This window comes from Helianthus annuus, chromosome 4 (assembly GCF_002127325.2).
Source record: "Helianthus annuus cultivar XRQ/B chromosome 4, HanXRQr2.0-SUNRISE, whole genome shotgun sequence".
In the NCBI taxonomy this organism is placed as follows: Eukaryota; Viridiplantae; Streptophyta; class Magnoliopsida; order Asterales; family Asteraceae; genus Helianthus; species Helianthus annuus.
In genome coordinates this window covers 56,259,705-56,267,641 of record NC_035436.2, presented here as the reverse complement: position 1 = coordinate 56,267,641, position 7,937 = coordinate 56,259,705, and the positions used below count along the sequence as shown (strand labels likewise).

At 32.0% G+C, this 7,937-nt stretch overlaps 1 long non-coding RNA gene across 1 annotated transcript; it reads right to left on the bottom strand.

The window, feature by feature from the left end:
- Positions 1 to 324: 324 nt before the first annotated feature.
- On the bottom strand, positions 325 to 2,347 carry LOC118491279. The gene is made up of 3 exons (XR_004891123.1): positions 2,210 to 2,347; positions 1,620 to 1,685; positions 325 to 543 (listed from the first exon to the last, which is right to left on the bottom strand). It is a non-coding gene; the product is annotated as an uncharacterized LOC118491279 (long non-coding RNA).
- Between the last annotated feature and the right edge of the window lie 5,590 nt (positions 2,348 to 7,937).

Here is a 7,937-nt window from a genome sequence, read left to right as displayed (position 1 = left end):
TTAAAACGACCAAAATCATAGGGAGCAAAACGAAAGTTAACTCTTTTTAATATTTTCCAGCTTGTTCGGTTTTGGCGGTCCATTCCAAACTATGACATTGGTTTTTCAAACCGTAAACTGACCATAAAACAGTTACAAAGTAGAGTCTATAAGTAATATAAATCTAGTCTATTTGTAAAATAACTTTAAATGAAGCGTTTATTTTGTAAAAATAAACAAAATAATTAAACTAAGATTCAAATTAAAATTAAAAACCTAATAGATAGGAAATCAGTTATAACACCCTTAATCGATAATTTACAACTTCATACAAAATTCGCTTCATTTAAAAAGATTATACAAAAGTTATCCTATCATATAAAGGTTTTACAAACAACTTGATCAAAATATCGAGTTACCAAAGTGTTTTGGAACATTTACTAAACATACACGAAGTATCATTTACATATATCATCCAAACAAAAGCGGAAGCTTGATTCTTCTATGTATTCGGTTCTTTAAAGGCGGCTTGATCTTCATCCAGGAGTTGTTATGCACCTAAAGCTGAGGATTTTACAAACTAATAGTGTTAGAACGTAATAGAAATCTATTAGATTGAATATCATGAACAAAACAATCAAACAAAATCATTTAGACCAGATACGGGCTTTGCGTCGTCAACGCCCCCTCGTTTATGGCGTCGATGCCAGAATCCGGTAGGGAGACGGTTAGGACGTCGACAGCCCCAGGTCAAACAAATCGGCGTCGCGACGCTGGGCTTTGCGTCGTCGACGCCCCCTCCTTCATTCGTTTCTCTGATGTGTTGTGTTAATCGTTCGTAAACACTAAAACACACATAACTTTCAAACAATACGCCTTTTTAACCTCCCATTTCTTCCCACGTGATCGTAATTTGATATTCTATCACATGAGCTTAAAATCCAACATCCGGATTAACACTATTTTTAAATTATGGCTCTCGGCTTTATAATTATTTACAAATTTTTGACCCGTTCATGTTTATTCAATCAAAACTGCTTGTTTGTATTAAAAACTCACATGAAAATCATATCCATAAAAGTTTTCTAATATCCGGAGTTGCAAATCAAGTGATTTACACATTCGTTAATTAATACTTGTTTCATTATCCGACCCGTTCAACTATTAGTAGTTGGACGTTATTAACAAGATTCCTACATGCGGAATTTGTGCAGTTACTGATCATACTCGCCCTAAGAGTCTATAACTCTTTGACTTGCGCTCCCAAATCCCGGTTTGCGCTTCTCACATAATTGACCTGTTTGAAGTCTAAGATCATGAACTTAGACAGAATAATAAAACTTCTAGTTAAGTATTCTCATATTCCTTATACTCATTCCGAGTTTCGATATTTACGGCCCTCACGTCGCCGTAACTGGATCGCTAGTTTAATCAATGACCTCCCATTCCCGGGGTTGTCATTTAAGTAAAAGTGCTTCCGTTACCCGATTTGCACTCATCTTAAAATGATCCGTTTGATTTACCTTCATGAATTTCTTCATAACAAGTAAACTAAACACGCAAATTTCCTATTCTACTTATCAACATATCAACAACGAAGAATTTAAATGACAATAATAACGAAGCATTAAGCCACGTACCTTAGAGCTTTTCTTTCAAACGCGTGTCCTTTCCCTCTTGGCCACTTGATGTTTCGCCCGATTTGCCTTTAGGGTTTTAAATCAAATTTACCTTTAGAACTCATAGCTCTTTCTATGATATATATAAACTTATCATTCATTTGTTCACAAGTTCTTTATTTAATAATTCGGCCTTTTTAGCAATTAAATCTTCTTTTAGGCATATTATCAAACACCTTATGAGCATGAATTCATACATCAATTACATGATTTCTACTAATCAATGTTAGACCATGTATTTGCATTATTAGATATTGAACAAAATCAAAGTCAATTATTAACTGGAATTCAATATTGTTTCTATCAAACATTAAATTTTACTATCATATTCCATGTATTACACAATCTCATCAACACCTCATTTACTCATATACTAAAATCATGCCCTAACACTTAATTATTGCTAAGGAACTTGTAAATTCCATTAGAATTAAAGCCTTAGGTCTATATTACACCACTCTAAGGTCATTCTATCAACAATTCTTAAGAACTCAATCAATCAAGTTCATCCACATGCATCATAATTACTGAAAACGAAAATTGCAACATACCTCGTGTTAATTAGGATTAGATTATCAAAAACCCCTAATCATGCACGAATTATAGCTTCAATTTGGCTTTCAATTGTTGATTTTTAGTTGAAGAAGGGTTTCACCCCTTTTCCTCTCTCTCTCTGGTCGATTTCCATAACACACACTGTGTGTTTTGTTTTAAAGTTTTTCTTTTTAATACTTTAAATCCCTAGTTGACTAATTTAGTCCCTGAACTTAGTTTCATTCATAAATGTCACCATTCTTTGTTTAACTAACCAAATAGAGTATTTCTAACAAGGTTAATTGTTCCTAGTTATTGTACTTTATTTGTTTTACTAGATTAGTTTCCCGTGTGTTACACGGGCTGAACAATTTAAACTATATAATAAATATTTCCTGTAAAACAAAGACAGCCAAATTAGTATATTGATTTAAGTGGGAAAACATAATTAGAGAGGGCCCGAGGAAGTGTCATGTGTCCCCAAATACGTTTCTTTTATTGTTTTTAACTAACTTATTAATTGATTTTAATTAGTTAAGAGTTTATGTATTTTTTTATAATTAATAATAATATCGGTTCTATATTTAATAGTCAAATTATTATTGGTCATGTATTCAACTTGATAAACAAACATAAACATATAATAACAAATTCAATAAATCAAAAACTATAAATGTCTTAACCATCTTAAAGTAATTAACCAACAAAAAATAAGGTATCAAACTCTAATGAATCCAATATATAAAACAACATAATTTGTATGATTTTGAAGTTGTTTAGAATTTTAATGCTTTGAGATCATAGTTATCCATTTGGAATTTAAATTTGGATATAGATTATGACTTTTATAAGGAACTGAAATTTTCTTGAATTTAAAATTAAATTAATTAATAATTATTTATAATTATGATAGTCTAGAATAATGACAAGTGCCCATTCATTGGTTTCTTTTATTATATAGCATAGATTCAAAGGTATTGTTTTGTATGTATAAGTAAACATATAATACACGTAATCTCATAGCTCGATATTTTTGGGGTGTTACATCAGTTAAAAAAATAAAGATTATAGTATTTTAAAGTTAACCCCATACCTAGTTCAAGAAAAATAAAAAAATTAAAAAAAAAACTTTTGAAATAATAATTGGTTGCGAGAGGAGTTGTTTCAAGGTAAAGTTAATTTTAATTGTTTATTAAATTTCAATTACTTTATTTGTTAGAATATTCACAATTGATTCTTTACTCCATCTATGTTATTACACTAAAATCATTATCTTTTATACTCTTGTTTTCAATTAAATAATAATTTTTTATACTTTTATTATTACATTTTATTTCTCTCATCCACTCACAACCACTTTCAAAAAAATATTAAAAATTTATAGAGTGCGAAAGTGTCTTTCCACATTTACTAATGAAAAATAATATTTTCTCTTCTCAATTCACAACCACTCATAACTACTTTATAGAATACAGAGGATACACTCACATAAGTACGGGTGATCGATTGTGAATGCTCTTATCTGTAATTTAATTTACTTTAAGGTTTATTACTTTATATAGTTTTTTCTATCATTTATTAAATATATATAAATAGAGATTTTTTACCTTGTATAAATATATTTTTTAAAGGATAATAAAAAAAACTTAAACCAAACATTCATGCCTATTAAGGGGCTGTTTGGCTAAGCTTATTTTTTTGACTTATTTACTTATTTGCTTATTTGAAAAGCAAATAAGTCATAATGGAATGACTTATTTACTTATTCCTCTCACATAATAAGCTAACCCAAACACCTTTTAACTTTTCAAAAAGTAAATAAGTAAATAAGTCACTAAAATAAGCTTAGCCAAACAGCCCCTAAATGTAGAAATATTACATTTCTATTATGCATTTTCTGGTTATTTAAAATTTAGTTTGATTTTATTGTTTTATTGTTGGACCTAATCTAACTGAAAAAAATTAATATTTAATGACAGACCACCGATCTAAAAAATTTATGACCCTAATGAAAAATGTATTGAGTCTGCTACTAGCAATCTTCATCTTTACAACCTCTCGCTATAAATTTGTGTTTCTTTTTTGATACTAGAACCTGACCGTTGTCCAAATTAGTGTTGAGCTCCCTCAGTTTGATATACGCATCATCATCATCATTAAATGTGATGAGTTGCTTATTGGCTAAACTCCAAAACAGTTGTCTTTCATCATCACTTGAGGGAAGGTGCATGAGAAAAGATTTGAGCATTATTCTGATTGAATTTGATGATATATCAGACATATACAAATTTTAACTCATGATTGTGTGTGGATTGTATAGTTAATGAGAGAATGTTGGAAAAAGTTAAAGGCGTGAAAAAAATGAAATATAGAGGTTGTAATTCGTAGTGTTTATCTAGGAATAAGGCGTTTGAATTTTAAAAAATGTAGAAAATATTACTTCTTGAAATATATATAAACTTCGTAAATTTTAGATTATCAAAGATATTAGTAATAAACTAATATAATATTATAAAAATTAAAAACATTAAAAATCTATACTTTCTATAAAAGGAGAAATCCCAATGACATAAGAAAAGCTTATGTGGCAGCCAAAGAGGTTGTCCAACAATGCTTTTCTTATGTCATTACTGCATCATAAAGCCTAATATATAAAATCATTTTAAAATCTATCTAAAAGTCTTCCTCCTTCCAAAACCTCTGTCCATATCTATCTTTTAAAGCCAGCAGAGGTTGAAAGTCCTTCCTATGGGATGCGTATAACTTAGCATATGTTTTGAAATTGCTGGTAATTTCAAATTCAAAATGTATGGGGATACGTAATTTGCAATTAATGCATGTCACTTACTCACTTCTGTCAATCATCTTCTTATATAAAGGTTTTTTTACTCTTTTCCCTCTTCATATTTACACTCTCGTGTTCTCTGCTTTTGTATTTTCAAACCACACTTCCAATGTATCTCTCCCTCAAATCCCTTCTTCTCAATACTCGACATTTGTGCGTAAAGGAAAAGAGAAAACCGAAGCCCTCTCTGACCCACTTTCAGAACAAATTTTGGGGATATGTGGTTTGCCTTGATGATGGTAATGTCATATATAATTATATTTGTTTTGGTTTTTGATTTTTCGTAATTGTTTTTTATATGAGTTATGACTAAATGATGATTGTGAATGATTTGAGCAGATGATCATGATGATTGTTCTACAGTTGTTTCCAGCATCATTGTTCTGACGTCGTTGAAAGTATGTTTTTTTTATTTATAATTTTGAATTTTTGAATTTTGAACTAATCTACTCTAAGTCTCGCTTTATATTTCAGTCTAATCATAGTTGTTTGAAATTTATACAATCATCTGCGGGTTATTTTAGGTTTGTGGATTTTTTTAAACTGTTGGTGTGACAACTGTGTTCTATAAGCAATGTTCAATGTAAAACGATGATGATTATTAATAAAACAATGTGCTTTGGTGTTATTATATGTGTTTTGGTGTTTTTATGTGTGCATTTATGTTTTAGGATCTTTCAATTTGATTCGATTCCGATTTCAAGCTCTAAATTGCTTTCTGGAAGGTTATACGCGCACTGATGCGTAAATATAACCAGTTTAATGCAACAAACACTCCGGAATAGTGAAATAGGCTTAACATACCTTAAATAACCTCCACATAACTTAGAAAGAAGTTTTGGATGGTTTGGTGTGTTGAAATCAAGCTTGTTCGATCGCAGGGACTATTTGTGTCAAACTGCAAAACTATACCGATTTGTATAGTAACGAACATTCCGGAACTTGATCATAAGTTAAACATACCCTAAATAACCTTTACATATCTTAGAAATAGGCTTTGAGGGGTTCGGTATGCTAAAATAAACTTTATTGATCAATAGGGACTAAAAGCGTCAAAAAGTATATAAGTTTGCATTTTCGCGCATATCTTACGTTCTGAATATATTCGGACATCCAAAAATTTATGTAAACATTAAAATATTTTATTTTAGTGTTTGGCATAATAAAAATCCATTCGTCGCTTAATTTGGATCGTTTTTGCGTTCGTTACGACTCCCGTCGTAATTAACCGAACAACGCAACCGTACGACCAAACGAGCCGACATCCGAGATATTTTTGAGCATGTTTTGAGTTTCCTATACTTTAACTTCATTTTAGAGCCTTGAAATGAGGTTAACGGGGCTCAAACGTGCAAAAAATGAGCCGAAATGCAAGATTCTCAAGTGCAGGGACCAAATTGCAATTTCTGGAAACTCAGCCCAGGCGGGCCGCGTAAGCTTGTGTGTCTGGCTACGCGGGCCGCGTTAGATACCCAGAACAGCAAACTGTTTTTCTGAAACAGCAGCTGGTATTCAAGCCCTTTGCACATGGTTTTGATCATTCTATGGGCAAAATTTGATGGTTTTTAGGTGCCCCTTGTATTCTAATACCGTGTGCCCACTTGTATGGCCATGATCAAAGCTCGTTTCCCGATAAACGATCCTAACGGCCCTAGATTTCCTATAAATACCCACCTTCTTTCACTTGCAAAACCCACACTGATCTGATTTTGGCCTTCTAAGTTGGAGTTTATACTTCATACCTGAAGGTAAATCAGATCAAAGCTTGCGGGGACCCTTTGTAAGTATTCCTTCGTTCTTTTCATTCGTTTTTATCGTAAAAGTCAAACTGTGTTTGACTTTCTGCATTGACCAGTTTATGGTCAATGCGAAGTTCGTTTGAACTTTATAACGTGAGCGTAATCACGATGGTTATAGTCCCTGGTGACTATACCTACTAATTACCACGTTATCTAGGCTCAGTGACGAGTCGTAGTTTCGGCCAGAATGCGTATTCTCGCGTATTTTGTAACCAAACTACTTTAGGGTATCAAAACCGTTTGTTTTGATACCAAACCTGTTTTCTAACTTAACTAAACATGTTTTAGCACGTTTAGCTCGTCACTTTTTAGTTTAGTGCTTATGTAGAGTCGTAAGTCAAGCGGACTAAACACCCGCTTAGACTTTCGAACACGACCTGTTTGGTCGATCATTAGGATCCGACCAAACATGTTTAGTGACCATAGTTGCATAGAGAATAACCTTCCGAGGTTATACCTTATGGTCACCTAGTTTAAGTAGTTACATGATAGGTAGTTTATATGCCTTAGGTAAATGACCAAAATGCCTTTTTTTGTATAATTGGTAAATAAGCATATGTAACCTAAACTTTTGTCACATAACTGATTATGTAACATATTTAAACATGTTTTGGCATATAATACTTGTCATAGGACTAGTTAGACGTCTCAAACGCGCTTTGCGCGCACGACACGTTAAAGTAGCGTAAGCTACCTTAATGGGTCGCGATGGGTCGAAAGCACTTTGGTTAGGTTCCGATTTAGGATGTAAGCTTTGTTAAACCATATCACATGAGTTCCAACACTCTTTTGGTTTACAAGACTTCATTCTATCCGATCTCCCGATTTAGGCGTCTATTGTTTGATCTAGTGATTTGATTACTAAGTGTTGCTTGATTTCCCTGAATTACTTGAGTTTGTTGAAGTTCTATTGATTGAGGATACTTTGCACTTCATGTGAGTACATAGTTCCCCTATTTTACTGTTTTCAATTGTTTTGGGGTGATTCATATGTACAAAATGATTTCAAAGTTTAAACGATGGTTTCAAAAACGATTAAAATGGTTTATACTAAATTAATAACGACTTTCAATAATGTGAACAAACTTGATGGTTGTAGTT